The sequence below is a fragment of the Heptranchias perlo genome, chromosome 1, assembly GCF_035084215.1.
Source record: "Heptranchias perlo isolate sHepPer1 chromosome 1, sHepPer1.hap1, whole genome shotgun sequence".
NCBI classification, from domain to species: domain Eukaryota; kingdom Metazoa; phylum Chordata; class Chondrichthyes; order Hexanchiformes; family Hexanchidae; genus Heptranchias; species Heptranchias perlo.
This window is the reverse complement of record NC_090325.1, coordinates 183,304,080-183,321,321: the sequence shown is the minus strand read 5'-3', so window position 1 is coordinate 183,321,321 and position 17,242 is coordinate 183,304,080. Positions and strand designations below refer to the sequence as shown.

At 42.4% G+C, this 17,242-nt stretch overlaps 1 protein-coding gene across 1 annotated transcript in view; it reads left to right on the top strand.

Moving 5' to 3' along the window:
- The window catches only part of LOC137328836 (thrombospondin type-1 domain-containing protein 4-like), a 345,688-nt gene that overhangs the window by 67,007 nt on the left and 261,439 nt on the right, over positions 1-17,242 (top strand). The window lies entirely within an intron of this gene.

Below are 17,242 nucleotides of genomic sequence, written 5' to 3'. Positions count from 1 at the left end.
TTAATTATTTTCAAAGGGACAGGAAGGCTCAACAGCACTAAACATGGATGATGGTCTATCAGTCCTTTCTGCAGTATGGCATCCCTTTTTACTCAAGTAATTTTAGTGAAAAAGAATGCTTAAGTGAGGAATGTATTGCCCATCTGGTTCCTTGCTAAACCCATTTATACTGACTGCCATAGTGCCCTTCCCTGGTAACTTGTTCTGTAATGTTATTACCCTGTGAGTGAGAACGTGCTCTCTGACTTCTCTTCTTACTCCTAACTTCCGAATGTTTAACTTGTGTCTCCTGGTACTTGCACCCTTTACCACAATAAACAATTTGCAATTGATGGCTAGACAATAATTATTGTGGAGTATAATGTCATTTGTAATACTTTACACTATAGAACTTATTTTACGAGACTCCTATCTTAGCATGGAGCATTGCTGGACAGGTGCACGTCACAGGATTGGCCCTATAGTGTTCAAACTCTAGCCTGAACCCACGCTTCCTTCCATGTCAGGATGGAAACTCGTCAATATTGATTCCCTGAATATTTCTAGCAGGTTACATGTAAATCCAGCAGAGGGGGACAGACTCAAAGTAACGTAACAGAAATAGTCAATTGGTAAGCAATGTATGGAATAAGTTATGTTATTTTAAACAATTCAAACCTGAAGGGATTAATGTGCTAATATATCCATGAACGCAGTCTTAGTTTCTCAATAATTTATGAATATTTTATTGGACTATCATCAAATTTTATAGTAAACTTTCTCTGATCAGATGTTCGTAAATCTGGAGTGATCCATCTGCAGACATGTTTGGTGTCAACCCCACATTAATCAGTTCACTGATAACTGAATAGGTTCTGTCTACTCCCCGTAACACATCATGCTCTAAACCAAACCTGTCTTGTTTAACACTATAAATCAGCTGAGTAGAATGGTGTTTCAGAATTCTTTCCTGTTTTAGCCTGGTCCAACTCTTGGTTTGATCTTTCTACCGGTGAACTAACTGACGTTATTCCACTGGGTTGGAAAGTTTCATGCCTCACTTTTATTGTCAAATCTAACCTTTCATGTCAGTTTAATTGTGCTACCTTTCTGTTGTCTATCACAACACAACCAGCCCCTTAATTAGTTGACTGTATCTCTGCTCGTAACCCCTGTAAACTCATCATTAGAGCTGCTAAAGGTAACTTCATTGAAAACCAGCAGCAGGCTGATCACTAAAAGCAGGGAGAGAGGTGCATGAGGGCCTCATTACCCAGTAAGCTCTGCAATTGAGCACTACTATTTTCCCTTCCATATATTTACAATCAAAACTCCCTGTTTAACTGTTGATGCACACTTCACGCTTGGATCACTGATGCTTTAGGCCTAAAATTTCACGGCAGTTCTCTTGCTTTCCCTTGATTGCTCTGGTGGGAGATCGGTGGATCCCCCCCCCAGCATAACCAAAGCAGGAGAACCCCTGCGGAATTTCAGAGCTTTTATTTTTAACACAATGATAGAATGACAGGCTCAAGGTTTGGTAACGCTGAACTTCCTTTACTTATTCAGTGGTGCAGTGTTTACTGTGCACATGTTTCATTTGTTTTTCTGCCGTCTGTTGTGTACCATGGACTTCATGTTGTTTGCGGGTGTTCCATACGGCTAATGGAGACAGCCAAAGGCAGCACGGAGTAATCATTTTAAAACTTCTTGTACATCAGTATTTCATTATGCTGCATTTACAAGGAAAATCAGCTTGATATTTTTCATGTTGTAGCTTAATTCCTGCCCCATGGGGGAAGAAAATCAGATGGGTTGCACATACAGTACTGGCTTATTTACACTAGATGGGGCCATTTCTTAGGGGTATGAGGAAGGCACACAGAAAGGAGGCTGAATAGACAGCTTTATTTAATAGGATTAATACCAAATGTTTTGAATTGATCGGGAACCTCCCGATCGACTGTTAAAACTTCGGCGGCCGATCGGCAGAGACCCCATTTATTTGTGTGGGCGGAGTTTCTGCCAATCTTCCGCCAAAGTTACAGTGACTGGTTAAAACCCTGAGGAAATTCACCCCCAAATGTCTCTTTTAAACAAAAAGCGGTAGAATCCCTAATTTTCTCTGTAATTAACGATCGCCAATAAAACCATAAGAGCACACAGAGTGCAATCGCGAAGAATGCGAGCATGTTAGCAGCTTGTTATTGTTGGACAAATAATTTCTTCAGTTCAAAGTCATTATTCAAGCCCATGTCTAGCAGTCATGGGAATCCTTACATTAGTTAATGGTATATTAAGAGATGCAATATTTGAAATCTGCTTCTCTGGAGAAAAGTAGTTACCAAAGATGTTAGGTGTAAAGGCTGAATTGACAGATAGTAATGCATTAAAAACTACATTACCACGCACAGATACCACACTGTGGCCATCAAACTGCAGATACAAAATTGCAGATACCACACGGCTGACGCCACACTGGCGACGCGCCACACTGCAGATATCACACTGCAGACCATTTATTAACAGCTGGAGGCCATTTATTTACAGCACTAACAGATCTCTCTTAGCATTGTTCGCAGTAATTCAGAGGATACATGGGGAGGGAATTTCCTCGGGGCTTCTCCCACTCTGCCGGCATAACTTCGGTGCAAATTCGGCAGTAACTCTATTTACACATGTTGCTGTTTGGTCATGGAACTTTGAAAATTGAAACGTGCTTGTGAAGCACACAGCATTTTAACCTTGTGTTGCATCTGTAGCAAAGTGTGACACATGCAGTGTGATGTCTGCAAGTGCTGATGTACTGATTTTATAATGTTACTAGTGGATCTTTTGTGATGTTGCTCAGGGTAAGTTGGATGTGCTTTTAGGAATGCAGGGGTGCCAGAAAACAAGCTGGATCAGATAGCCCTGAAGGTGCTGAGTTGTTGCACCCTCTCAGGCCAGAGTTCTTAGAGGTCATTGACCACATGCATCTCTTGAACCTTAGATTGAGCCTTAGCAGTCTACCTCCGCCCACACTGCAGCACTAGAGAGGGTAAAAGAGAACTTCATTCAGGCACTAGGGGTTCATACCGAGGTGACAAAAAGTGGGCAGGCCTTTCTGAATGCCAATAAACCCATAATGCTGTTTTCAGACTTTGTCTGCAGACAGTGTTGTGCTTGTTCTGGCAATTGGCTACAGATCTTACAGAATGGCACACAATCAACTTTCTATCCATGCTGCTACATTTCTTCTCATACCATATGCCTGAATTTTTTTGTATGAGCCTTCTGTGAGACACTTTCTGAAGGACCCAGCAGCAATGGGATCAACAGTCGTTGGATCTGGCAGTACTATGGAGGATATGGTACACCCAGGATCTGGCAGCATGAGGGGAGGTGACTCCTGGGTCCCGGCAGCATTGGGGAGAGGTGGGTTAGGAATAACTGCTCTGCCACATATTGCTCCACTCCGGTACTGTAGTGCACCACCCTGAATTTCTAGTTATTTTTCTGAACCCCTGACATTTTTGTGGTCTCTCAGTGTCCTTTGCCGATTGATCCGGTTTCCGGTGCTAAATGGTCTTATAAGGGCTGATTCCCTGAACGGGTGCTCTCAGAGAGGAGCAGCACTCGCAGGAAATGCTGATCAGGAAATTGATTTTCCACGTGGCAGTTCAGAGTGAGCCAAAAACTAGTGCTCCAGATGCCTACAGAAGTTAGATCTCAGTGGATAAAATGTATTGGTGCATTTCCAACAGGATTTTGGGAACCTTTGGTGATTTTTTTTGCATTCTTTCTTTTTCATTCTTGGAGGCTGGCATTTACTACCCATCTCTAGTTGCCCTGAGAAGGTGGTGGTGAGCCTTCTACTTGAACCATTATAGCAGTTTGATACAACTGAGTGGCATGCTAGGCCATGTCATGGGGCAGTTAAGAGTCAACTACATTGGTGTGGGTCTGGAGTTATAAGTAGGTCAGACCAGATAAGGATCCCTAAAGGACATTAGTGACCCAGTTGGGTTTTTCCAACAATCTGACAACTTCATTATCACTTTTACTGATACTTGCTTTTTACTTTTGGATTTTTTTACACTGAATTCAAATTCTCAAACTGCCATTTGAACTCACGTTCCCTAAATCATTAGTCCAGGTCTCTGGATTGCTAATCCAGTAACATAGCCATTACACTACCAGATCCCTAACTTGTGTTAGCTATGTTATGAATGTATTTTTTTGCCTTTTATGAAGTGAGCTGGCTGAGGGGGTAAAAATGGTAGATGAAAAATTATATTTATGTAATTATTCCTGCCTACTATTGAGAAACAGTCACTATTCCCCAAGAAGCTTTTCTCTTGCTCAGACCAGCGGGTCAATTTATAAAAGTTTTCCCCCAGTGGGGAGCCTTGTCTGGTAGAAGTGCATGTCGGGAATTTGGGCACGCTCCCCATGGCTTTCGTCGGACGAAAAATCATGGGACATGCATGCCCACGTTTCACAGCACTGTGAATGGGATCTTCCACCCACTTCACAAGATCGTAGACAGTGCAGGAAATATTTCAGATGTAATATTACGATTTTAAGTTTGGTTGTACTGCTGAGAAAAAGAAAACAAGTGATCCACTAAAGCTTTATTTTGCAGCGAGTGCTGCATGCTACAAAAGCACATTGTAATGTCATCTTATTTTCCTACGCATTCTTAAATGCAGAGCGATTCCTGACTGTCTCAAACATAACATTGACTGCTGTGAGAAATGCCACTGTCACTGAAATAGACTTGTTTCCTTAGATTGACTGTAGTGGCTTTCAACCAATACCAACAAAGCCAGACCGTTCATTTCATTCGCATGTCTGAATTCCTGAATTTGGTCAGTAAATCCAGAGCTTTAGTGATGTTGGAATAAAAGAGCCATGACCCATATTCTCTTCCCATGTTCAAGCAAATTTAGCAAAGTCTGCACGAAAACAAACGCAGCACATTCTTGTGGACAGAAGGCTCCATTTTAAACGTTAACTCGCACAAGTATTTTCACCATTAAGTTTTTCATTCAACGCGCAGATGGACTGCACATTGTTTGTCAACTTCTGCAAAAAAACCAGTTTCGATCGCTTTGTGAAAAGATCCTCCATTTTGTGTAATTCAGATGCTAATTCCAGGACAATTTTTCAAAATGGTAGCAAAGTGCAAAGGAATTTTTTCTGTGCAAGCAGCCTGATTGAGGAGATCACATTCTACAGACAGGGAAAATTGCAGTTACTTTGGGAGTGAAGTTTAGAATTGCATCCAGTCTGTCTAACCCTGTCAGAATGTTATATGTTTCAATGAGATCCCCTCTCATTCTTCTAAACTCGAGTGAATACAGGCCAAGTCAACCCAATCTCTCCTCATACGACAGTCCTACCATTCCAGGAATCAGTCTGGTGAACCTTCGCTGCACTCCCTCCATGGCAAGTATATCCTTTCTTAGGTAAGGAGAACAAAACTGCACAAAATACTCCAGGTGTGGTCTCACCAAAGCCCTGTATAACTGCAGTAAGACATCCTTGCTCCTGTACTCAAATCCTCTTGCAATGAAGGCCAACATACCATTTGCCTTCCTAATTGCTTGCTGCACCTGCATGTTTGCTTTCAGTGACTGTTGTACAAGGACACCCAGGTCCCTTTGTACATCAACATTTCCCAATCTGTCACCATTTAAATAATACTCTGCCTTTCTGTTTTTCCTGCCAAAGTGAATAACTTCACATTTATCCACATTATACTGCATCTGCCATGTATTTGCCCACTCACTCAACTTGTCTAAATCGCCTTGAAGACTCTTTGCATCCTCCTCACAACTCACGATCCCACCTAGTTTTGTGTCGTTAGCAAACTTGGAAATATTACATTTGGTTCCCTCATCCAAATCATTGATATATATTGTGAATAGCTGGGGCCCAAGCACTGATCCCTGCGGTACCGCACTAGTCACTGCCTGCCACCCCGAAAAAGACCCATTTATTCCTACTCTCTGTTTCTTGTCTGTTAACCAATTTTCAATCCATGCCAGTATATTACCACCAATCCCATGTGCTTTAATTTTGCACACTAACCTCTTATGTGGGACTTTATCAAAGGCCTTCTGAAAATCCAAATAAACCACATCCACTAGTTCTCCCTTTTATATTCTACCAGTTACATCCTCAAAAAACTCCAGTAGGTTTCTCAAACATGATTTCCCTTTCATAAATCCATGTTGACTTTGTCTAATGCCGTTGATATTTTCTAAGTGTCCTGTTATCACATCCTTTGTAATAGACTCTAGCATTTTCCCTACTACTGATGTTAGGCTAACCGGTCTGTAGTTCCCTGTTTTCTCTCTCCCTCTTTGTTTAAATAGTGGGCCACCCTCCAATCTGCAGGAACTGTTCCATAATCTATCGAATTTTGGAAGATAACAACCAATGCATCCATTATTTCTATGGCTGCCTCTTTTAGGATACCCAATCTAGGATAGTCTGTTCCCTGGTTGGCTCCTCAACGTACTGGCCTAAAAAAAATCTCGTACACACTCCAGGAATTCATCCTCCACAGAATTATTGCTAATTTGCTTTGGCCAGTCTATATGTAGATTAAAGTCACCCATGATTACTGTAGTACTCTTGTTACATGCATCTCTAATTTCCTGTTTGATGCCATCCCCTACATTACCACTACTGTTTGAAAGCCTAGAGACAACTCCCACCCTTGTTTTCTGCCCCTTACTGCTTCTTAACTCCACCCAGACTAATTCGACATCTTGATTTTCTAAGCCAATATCCTTTCTCACTATTGCTCTGATTTCATCCTTTACTAACAAAGCCACCCCACCTCCTTTTCCTTTTTGCCTGTCCTTCCTAAATATCGAATACCTTTGGATATTCAGTTCCCAACCTTGGTCACCCTGCAGCCATGTCTCCGTAATTGCAATTATATCATATCCGTTTAGATCTATTTGCGTTGTTAATTCGTCAGCCTTATTATGAATGCTTCGTGCATTCAGATACAATGCCTTCAGATTTGTCTTTTTAACATTTTTAGACATCTTACCATTTTTTTGTACTATGGCCCTATTTGTCTTATTACCATTTTTTCTTACCTGGACCCCATTTGTTAGTACACTCTTTTGTTTGTACTCTCTGTCCCTTCCTGACACAATCTGGTTATCCTTACCGCAGTCACTTTCCTGCACTGCTTCTTTGTCTTTTCTCTTTAGCATTCTCTCCACCGGGACCCTCCCCCCCCCCCCCCGCCCTTATTTAGTTTAAAGCCCTATCTACCTCCCTAGTTATTCGATTCGCTAGAACTCTGGTCCCAGCAAGGTTCAGGTGTCGTCCGTCCCAATGGAACAGCTCTCTCTTTCCCCAGTACTGGTGCCAGTGCCCCACGAATCGAAACCCACTTCTCCCACACCAATCTTTGAGCCACGCATTCATCTCTCTGATCTTATTTACCCTGTGCCAATTTGCTTGTGGCTCAGGTAATAATCCAGAGATTATTACCTTTGTGGTTCTGCTTTTTAATTTAGTCCCTAACTGCTCAAACTCTCTCAGCAGAGCCTTTTTCTTAGTCCTACCTATGTCATTGATACCTACATGGACCACGACAAGTGGATCCCCCTCCTCCCACTCCAAATTCTTCTCCAGCCCGGAGGAGATGTCCTTAACCCTGGCAATGGGTAGGCAACATTGCCTTCAGGACTCATGCTCCTGGCTGCAGAGAACAGTGTCTATCCCCCTAACTATACTGTTGCCTACTACAACCACCTTCCTCTTTACTGCCCCCCACCCCAACTTGAACGGCTTCCTGTACAATGGTGCCGTGGTCAGTTTGCTCATCCTCCCTGCAGTCCCCGCACTTGTCCACAAGAGTTGCAAGAACCTCAAATCTATTGGACAAGCGCATGGACTGAGGCTCCTGCAATGCTACCTCCTGGATCCCCCTACCTGCTGCACTCGCAGTCACACCCTCCTGTCCTTGACCACGTGTCAATTCTAAAGTATTTAATCTAAGAGGTGTGGCTGCCTCCCTGATGTCTCGCAACGTCCACAGCTCGGACTCCAGCTCCTCAACTCGGAGCCGAAGTTCCTCGAGCTGCAGACACTTACTGCAGATGTAGTCGCCCTGGACAATAATGTCCACAAGCTCCCACATATTGCAGCAGCAACACATCTCCTGTTCTCCCATTAATTAATTTATTTATTTAATTAATTTAATGTTAATCAAATTATTTGCCTCATTTAATTTATTAGATTAATTAAATTAAGTTTAGTTTTTTAAAATTTAGTTATATGCTATATGTTAACTTAAAACTTAGCCCATCGTCACTACCAATCACTTACCTGTCTCACCTGTGACGTCACACTGCAGTTTTCTGTTGTTGCAGGCTTGCTGCTGCTTTTATCCCTGTTCTTGGTCTGCTGTTGCTCAGGTCCGCCGCCGGTCTGCGGATAAAGTTAGGAAAAGCAAGGCAAAGCAGCACCTCCTTCCCCCACTTCACCGAATTCCCACACTTACCAAACTCTCAAGCTCCTCACTCTGTGCCCGCTGCACTCAGCGGTACTTTTGAAGTACTTTTGAAGTGTAGTCATTGATGTAATGTAGAAAATACGGCAACCAATTTGCGCACAACATGGTCCCACAAACAGCAATGAGATAATGACCAGATAATTTGTTTCAGTAATGTTTGTTGAGGGTTAAATATTGGCCAAGACATTGGGGAGAACTCCCCTGTTATTCTTCAAAATAGTGCCATGGGATCTTTTATGTCCACCTGAGAGAGCAGGCGGGGCCTCAGTTTAACATCTCATCCGAAAGACGGCACCTCCAACAGTGGAGCACTCCCGCAGTACTGCACTGAAGTGTCAGCCTACATTATGTGCTCAAGTCTCTGGAGTGGGGCTTAAACTCACAACCTTCTGACTCATAATTGAGAGAGCTACCAACTGAGCCACAGCAGACACCGTACTTCTCCCATCTCCAACACCTTTTCCTCCCTCTCCAGGATGTGGGTACTTCCTCCTCATGGTGGGTAAGAGTTCAGAGATCTGGGGGGCTGCCGCCTATTGCAGGTTTTGTACTAGCACCCAAACATCCAGGCTTGGGCTGATAAGTGGCAAGTAATATCCACGCCAGACAAGTGCCAGGCAATGACCATCTCCAACAAGAGAGAGTCTAACCACCTCCCCTTGACATTCAACAGCATTACCATCACCGAATCCCCCACCATCAACATCCTGGGGGTCACCATTGACCAGAAACTTAACTGGACCAGCCGTATAAATACTGTGGCTACAAGATCAGGTTAAAGGCTGGGTATTCTGCGGCGAGTGGCTCACCTCCTGACTCCCCAAAGCCTTTCCACCATCTACAAGGCACAAGTCAGGAGTGTGATGGAATACTCTCCACTTGCCTGGATGAGTGCAGCTCCAACAACACTCAAGAAACTCAACACCATCCCGGACAAAGCAGCCCGCTTAATTGGCACCCCATCCACGACCCTAAACATTCACTCCCTTCACCACCGGCGCACCATGGCTGCAGTGCGTACCATCCACAGGATGCACTGCAGCAACTCCCCAAGGCTTCTTCGACAGCACCTCCCAAACCCGCGACCTCTACCACCTAGAAGGACAAGGGCAGCAGGCACATGGCAACAACACCACCTGCACGTTCCCCCTCCAAGTAACACACCATCCCGACTTGGAAATATATCACCATTCCTTCATCGTCACTGGGTCAAAATCCTGGAACTCCCTTCCTAACAGCACTGTGGGAGAACCTTCACCACACGGACTGCAGTGGTTGAAGAAGGCGGCTCAATACCACCTTCTAAAGGGCAGTTAGGGATGGGCAATAAATGCTGGTCTTGCCAGCGACGCCCACATCCCATGAATGAATTTAAGAAAAAGTGCCTGCCAGAACGACATTATGTGCACGTTAATGATCGGGCAGAATCAGTACATTGACACACCCAACTAATGCTCATTGGAAGCTCGATTGGAATATCTATCTTAACTGGTCAGTATGGTTTAAACCGAGGCCCCATCTGCCCTCTCAGGTGGATGTAAAATATCCCGTGTCACTATTTCGAAGAATAATTTCTCCATTGTGTCCTGGCCAATATTTATCCCTCAACCAACATCACTAAAACAGATTATCTGGTCAATATCACAGTGCTGTTTTTGGGATCTTGCTGTGCGCAAATTGGCTGCCGGGTTTCCTACATTACAACAGTGACTACATTTCAGAAGTACTTCATTGGCTGTAAAATGCTTTGGGATGCCTGAGGTCATGAAAGGCGCTGCAAAATTGCAAGTCTTTTTTTCTTTATGTTTTGACATCAAAGTGTAAAACTCCATGTGCCAGGAGTGCATATTAGGAAATGGTGAACTCCCAGCTCATCATTTTCTGCATTAGCACACACCAGGAATGGGTGCAGTGGAATTTTTACCCTTATTTAAAAGTATATGTAAATCAGCTTGGTCTAACATTTCAGCTTGTATGGAAATATGAGTTTTGAAGTTTGCTTGCTTCATAGTTTCATTTGCAGAATGATTGGTTACACCCTCTTCAATTACACCTCTATCCCAGAGGAGCTGTTAGTGCTTTATAAAATATACAGCATGCTACAAATATTAAGCATACTTTCCACAAGGAATGATGAAGCCATCTGAAATATATTTTGAAAGTGTTAAAGGTCTCCTCAGTCACACACTAAGTAAAACATTGCACCTCATCATTTTTTGTTGAGCTGCAGTATGAAATCGGAATTAAACCCAGATTTTTCAACCAATACCGCCCATTCACTTCAGCACCTGCACATTCTTCTTCTATTATGTGCAGGGGATGGAAAATGTGTATGCCATAAAATGGGTGGCGTATTTAAATAACATGGTTCCATTTTCTGTCACTACCATCTCATTTACACTCAGCAGCAATCACATCCACATAAAAAAGCTCAGCGGTGCTAGGCACCACAGAAAAGGCAAAAGTACATTTGAAGGGTCCAACAAGTGCTCTCTAATGATTTATAGAAAGATTATTTCTCAGCTGATTTTGGAATTGTGTTTTGCTGTTGACAACTGGTTTACCGTCTACCTTTGTACCTAATGCTGTGGGGCTCCCATTCCCCCCTCCTGAATCTTTGAAGATGACACAGTGAGGTAGATCTTGACTTTGTGCCATGGTGTAAAATGGGTGGTAGCAAGTCAGCAGCACGTTTTACATCTCTCTCAATTTTTAATTCCATTGACTTCAGAAGTGGAAGATTATCGGCCTATTAGCTTAACATCAGTTATAGGAAAGTTGTTAGAAGGGATGATTAGGGATATTCTATATGGCCACCATGATAGAGAAGCGGTTATTAGAGACATGCAACATGGCTTCTGGGAAAGAACCCTTAGTGTCTTACTAACCTGGTTGAATTGTTTGAGGAGGTTACTAGGTTGATGGATGAAGGTAGCCCTGTAGACATTGTACACTTGGACTTCCAAAAAGCTTTTCACATGGTGCCACACAATAGATTACTATATAAGATAGAGTCTGTGGATTTGGAGGGTGGATCTTGGGTTGGATAGGGAATTGGTTGCATTCTTGTAGTCAGAGGGTTGTCACTAATGGGAGTGGCTCCACGTGTAGACCGATTACTAATGGAGTCCTGCAGAGACCGGTGTTAGGACCATTTCTTCTCAAAATCAAAAGAAAGAAAGACTTGTATTTGTATAGCGCCTTTCACGACCTCAGGATGTCCCAAAGCGCTTTACAGCCAATGAGTTACTTTTGCAGTGTAGTCACTGTTGTAATGTCGGAAATGCTATAATCAATCTATATCAATAATCTGGATGAAGGCATTGGCCGTACTGTCCACAAGTTCACGGATGACACCAAGATCTGTGCTGGTGTCTAAACCCTTGAGGAGAAAAAATGATCGCAATTGGATCTAGATGCGATGGGGGAATGGGCCGCATCTGGCGGATGACATTTAATGTAGATAAATGTGATGTTATGCATGTGGTTAAGGCCAGTGTCAAGTATGTGTATACCATGGTGTGTTCTCAATTAAAGTTTTTTGAAAGGGTCACCAGAGTTTTGCACCAATCGTCAAGCCTTTGTTCTTCCGAAGTACTCCCAAACATTGTCACCCCAAGATCATGCCACACATTCTCTCTACTGCAGCTGAACTGCCATCTTTTAGTCCCCTTCTCAACATGTCTGAAATGTGATCTTCTTCCTGCAGGTCCGCAGTCCCATGGGCCTGCTCCTTGTTCTGCTACACACCTGCTCCTTGTTAACTGGCAGAATTATGCAGCATTAGGCAGACAGTGATGATTTTGGAGACCTTGCATAGACTGTAGAGCAGCACCCTCTCTGTGTGGTCCAAATAACAGAAATGTTCCTTCAGTCTCTCATTCTTTCTCTCTCTCTCTCTCTTTCTCTTTCTCTTTCTCAGTGCTCTACAGAGGCTTGAGTGGTGGTGTAGTTCTCATTGTATTTTTTGCTTTGCTGCTGTGTGTGGATTTCTAGTTCAGCATGTTGCCTGATTTAGATATATTTTCCAATTAAATGAGGTTTCCAATTATAAGCCTGTAGTGTGGCATTTTTCCTTATCTCACAGTTGCACCATGGAAAATTCAGCACATGATGAATAAGACATGGGAGGTCCAGAGCCAAATTTTTGGACTCACACCCACCATTAGCTAAGCTGCACAGTGCTGGCATATTCCTCAGAAAATCAGGGCTGAAATATGCTGTATAAACATCTACCTCCAAGCCTCTGGCTCTTGTTGGGAATAATTAATGGTAAAATTCACACCAATAGTTCAACTGGTAAGTATAAACCTAGTGTGAAGTTCAAGTTTTGGCTCTACATGTCTTTTTTGGTTACAAAATGTATAATTGCTTCTTATAAAATAAACAGAAAAATGATTATTCTGTTGGCAATTGTGATGATTGGGGAGGCTTTGCTGGGAACTGTAGTCTGCCTCAATTCACTTCCCAAAAACAAAAATGCCTTTCTGTTAACAGCGTCACCACTGCCGATAACTATCAGGCTACTTGCCGTTAGACAGGAATATACAGTAACTGGCGAGATTGCCTGCTATATTCATGGATATACAGTAACCCTCGAGACTGCCTTCTATGAGGCAGGGATATACAGTAACCCTCGAGACTGCCTTCTATGAGGCAGGGATATACAGTAACCCTTGAGACTGCCTGCTGTAAGGCAGGGATATACAGTAACCCTCGAGACTGCCTTCTATGAGGCAGGGATATACAGTAACCCTCGAGACTGCCTTCTATGAGGCAGGGATATACAGTAACCCTCGAGACTGCCTTCTATGAGTCAGGGATATACAGTAACCCTTGAGACTGCCTGCTGTAAGGCAGGGATATACATTAACCCTCGGGGTTGCCTGCTATATTCATGGATATACAGTAACCCTCGAGACTGCCTGCTATGTTCATGGATACACAGTATCCCTCACGACTGCCTTCAATGAGGCAGGGATAAACAGTAATTCTCGAGACTGCCTGCTATATGCATGGATACACAGTAACCCTCGAGACTGCCTTCTATGAGGCAGGGATATACATTAACCCTCGGGATTGCCAGCTGTAAGGCAGGGATATACAGTAATCCTCGAGACTGCCTGCTATAAGGCAGGGATATACATTAACCCTCGGGATTGCCTGCGATATTCATGGATATATATTGAGTCTCAAGACTGCTTGCTATAAGGCATGGATATGCATTAACCCTTGGGACTGCCTGCTATATTCATGGATATACAGTAACCCTCAAGACTGCCTTCTATGAGGCAAGGATATACAGTAAGCCTCAGTACATTCTTTACTTTTCATTTGCAAAGGCAATCTTTTTAGTTTTTAATGTATGGTGCATTTATTAGACTAATGTAAACTTGAACCAAGTAATATACAATTGCAAATAAAAACAAAATAAATGGAAAATTGAAACAAAAACAGAAAAGCATGCAAATACACAACAGGCCTATGGCCTTCTGTAAGGAGAAAAGACAGGTTAATGTTTTCTGGAGAAAGGTTTGACCTAAAACGTTAACTTGTCTTTTGTCTTTACAGTTGGTGACTGACCTGTTGGGCAATTTGAACATTTTCTGTACACTATTTTAGTTTACTCTGATTATGTCTGGAGAACATAAAAACTTGCATTGAGAAAAGGTAATTTAGCACATCAAGGCCACATCTTCCATAGCCCATACTTGACTACCTCAACTGTGGACTACCCTGGAGATTTTTATATCATATTCCTAACATCATGTGAATCAAACAGATCGCAGGCTGAAACAGCCTCATGTGTGCTCTCGTGACCCTAATCTCTGCCATGGGATTTCCTTGAATTTGTATTTTCTGGGCCTCTTGTAGTTTATGTGGATGGAGCCCTGTTCAAGGAGTGGGTAATCCTGTCCCATGTCTTAACAAGATTGCATTACACAGCCTTATTACTTATATAGGGAAGTTGTAAATTCCCTGTTACATGTGTTCAGAAGTGTCTCAGACTCTGTGGAATAACAATGATGATACAGACTTTAGCAAATAACAAGCAGGTGTAGACTCAGGATTATCACTGGAAGAACAAAGGGGGAGTTAGAAGAAATATTTTCACACAATGGGTTATTAGAACATAGAATATTTTACCACAAGTGGCTATTGAAGCAGTGACTAGAACATCATTTAAAAGGGAACTGGATAAGTATTTGAAAAGGAAGAAGATAAAATGGTAAGGAGAAAGGATAGAAAGTAGATGGCTCCAGTACAAGAGTTAGCACTGGCACAGGAACCATGGGCTGAATGGCCTCCTTCTGTCCTGTAATTTCTGTGATTCTATGAAATATTGACTGTGTGACTGGTAAAATAGTGTGATAGGATTAGCTCCTGAAGTGATTTGCACAGTGAATGCGTGGTTCATGACCAGGGTTTAACATCTTACTCTAAGATTAGTATTGTCAAAAGATAGCAAACATTCCAGGCAGATTGACAAACATGGACTTTTTCCATCACTGATGGATTTTCTTCATTAATACCACAGGATTGTCAGCTGACTGTGCCAGGATTTCTTCGTATGGTGGATTTTTTACTAGTAATATTCACTCTTTACCAGTATCACAAATGTTTGGTCAAAAAAAGCCCAAAGCAATTCCTTAACAGATTTTTTTCTGTGTGAAAAGTTGAAATTTTTGGGCTGATTCAACAGTCTCGTGCACCAGGAGAACAGGTGTGCAATTGGTGGAAAGGGAATATGGAATGGGGAGAACAGGTGTGCAATTGGTACAGAGGGAGTACGGAATGGGGAGATAAGGCATAAAAATGGTGCAGAGGGAGCACAGGATTGAAAGAGCAGGTGTGCAAATTGGTGCAGAGGGGGTGTGGAATTGAGAGAGCAGTTGGTCAATTGGTGCAGAGGGAGTACAGAATGCGGGGAGCAGGTGTGCAGAGGGAGTGCGGAATGGGGAGAGCAGGTGTGCAATTGGTGCAGCGGGAATGTGGAATGGGGAGAGCAGGTGTGCAAGTGGTGCAGAAGGAGTGTAGAACTGAGAGCAGGTGTGCAATTGATGTAGACGGAGTACGGAATGGGGAGAGCAGGTCTGCAAGTAGTGCAGAGGGACTATGGAATGGAAAGAACAGGTGTGCAATTGGTATAGATGGGCACAGAATGGGATGAATAGGTGTGCAATTGGTGTAGACGGAGTACAGATTGGGAAGAACAGGTGTTCAGTTGGTGCAGAGAGAGTATGGAATTGGGAGAACAGGTGCGTAATTGGTGCAGTGAGAGTGCGGAATGAATAGAACAGGCCATGTGCCAGTTTCTTACTGGCTTGGAATTCTGCACTCTTCTATTTTTAGTGAGCTGAAGTGCTTGCTTCCATTGTGTGTGCGAGCTTCACTGAGGCTCTGGATTTAATGGAAAATATTTAAATGTCCAGCTCAAGTCAGCATGATGTGATCTTTAGTCTTTGTGCGTCTATTCGGAATGGGAGCAAGGGAAGCTCCATGGGTTTAGGAGCACTTTGGAAGTTTTTTCTGTAATATTTGCAGTACCTTTTAGTGCAGTGTTTTCCTCCAACATTTTTTCCATATTTCTGATATTTTTATTAATAGTATTGACTGGGCAGTAGAACAATACAGCCTGAATTACCTAATTATTTTCGTTGTGCAACCAGGCATTTTGAGATCAATTGACTGAATGATGGCACTTTTCCATGTTTCTGAATTTTTTTGTTCATTTCTTTGAAAAAATATTGCTGATTTCAATTCAACAGAAGAATTTTTTACATGCTTGTAATTTTTCCAAAATTCTAAGCTGCTGTAGTGAGATTTATTACATAAACTAAAATAGTTCTGCTTATTTTCCCGTATCAAAGGCATCACAGTGGGGAATTAGCATATACAACATGCAATGCATCAATATTAACCAGAGGAACTTCTAACCTTTAATTCATCAAAGAAAACAACCTCTGTAGGCAGTTTTCAATCAATCGTAAGCTAATATTTTACTCCCAAAATGCATGGTTGAATCAAGGAAAACCAAACTAAAAACTATTATTCAGAAAAAAAAGTGACACAAATATCAGAATGAGTTCTATTTTTATTAGTTTAAAAAATAATAGTAGCTACAACAGTATAGAATAGAAATAAATACAGAGGAAGGAGAGTGGGAAAAAGGGACAACCGATTGGGCAGAAGTGATGTTTTGGATTTATTTTAAATTGTGTGCTTATTTTACTTGTTTAGGATCAATACTGCGGCAACTCCTGATATTCAAGTATCTTTATTTCAGGGTTTGTTCAGGGTCACATTGTTGTAAACTTAAAGGGGAAAGAAAATCCCATGGGAATAGTCTTCACCGTTTTTGTAGAAAAAAACGATAAACTTAAATTTATTGAACTTTTGTTTGGAAACATCAATCCTGCTGGAATGGAAATCCATGAGTAGGGTCTCCATGCCTGCTAGGCCGCTCCTGTGAGGCCAATTACAGAGAGCATTCTCATGCGTTCTGGAGCGGCTTGATTGCAAACAGCAGGGGGCATGACTTTAAAGTGGCCTGAGAACTGCTGAAGCCTGGGAAACACGCTACAGGTTACACAGTGACACCTCGCAGCACTGAGCAGTTTCACAGTGATCACTGTCCAGCTGGCAGTTCATCTGCTCAGATCCATATTTATTTTGCCATTTGTTGCTGGAAAGCAACATTTATTCTGATTTATAATTTATACTATTGTG